Below are 322 nucleotides of genomic sequence, written 5' to 3' on the forward strand. Positions count from 1 at the left end.
CCCCCCACCAGCACTGAGTACGGCAAGCCAGAGAGACCAACCCCCCAACGTAACACGGGCAACCGAAATCGCGCTTTTGAAATGTTCCCCTGCAGGAGAAGAGAGGCGGAGCAGGGAGGGCGTGGGCCTGCTGAGTGCCGGCGCGTGCACAGCTGCATACGCCGCTGTCCCGGGGGTCAGCCTTGCCCCCTGCACCTTTAAACAAGGGCTGGTCTGTTGGGCTAGGAAAGTGCAGGCTGCTCGCCCCTGTCAGTGTAACAGCATTCACTGATCATCAGTCTCCTCCTCTCCCAGGGAGGATCCTCCCCGTGTTGTGCCTTGT

The sequence above is a fragment of the Emydura macquarii genome, unplaced genomic scaffold, assembly GCF_026122565.2.
Source record: "Emydura macquarii macquarii isolate MOO-44397 ecotype Brisbane River unplaced genomic scaffold, CSIRO-AGI_Emac_v2 contig_2473, whole genome shotgun sequence".
Taxonomy (NCBI): Eukaryota; Metazoa; Chordata; order Testudines; family Chelidae; genus Emydura; species Emydura macquarii.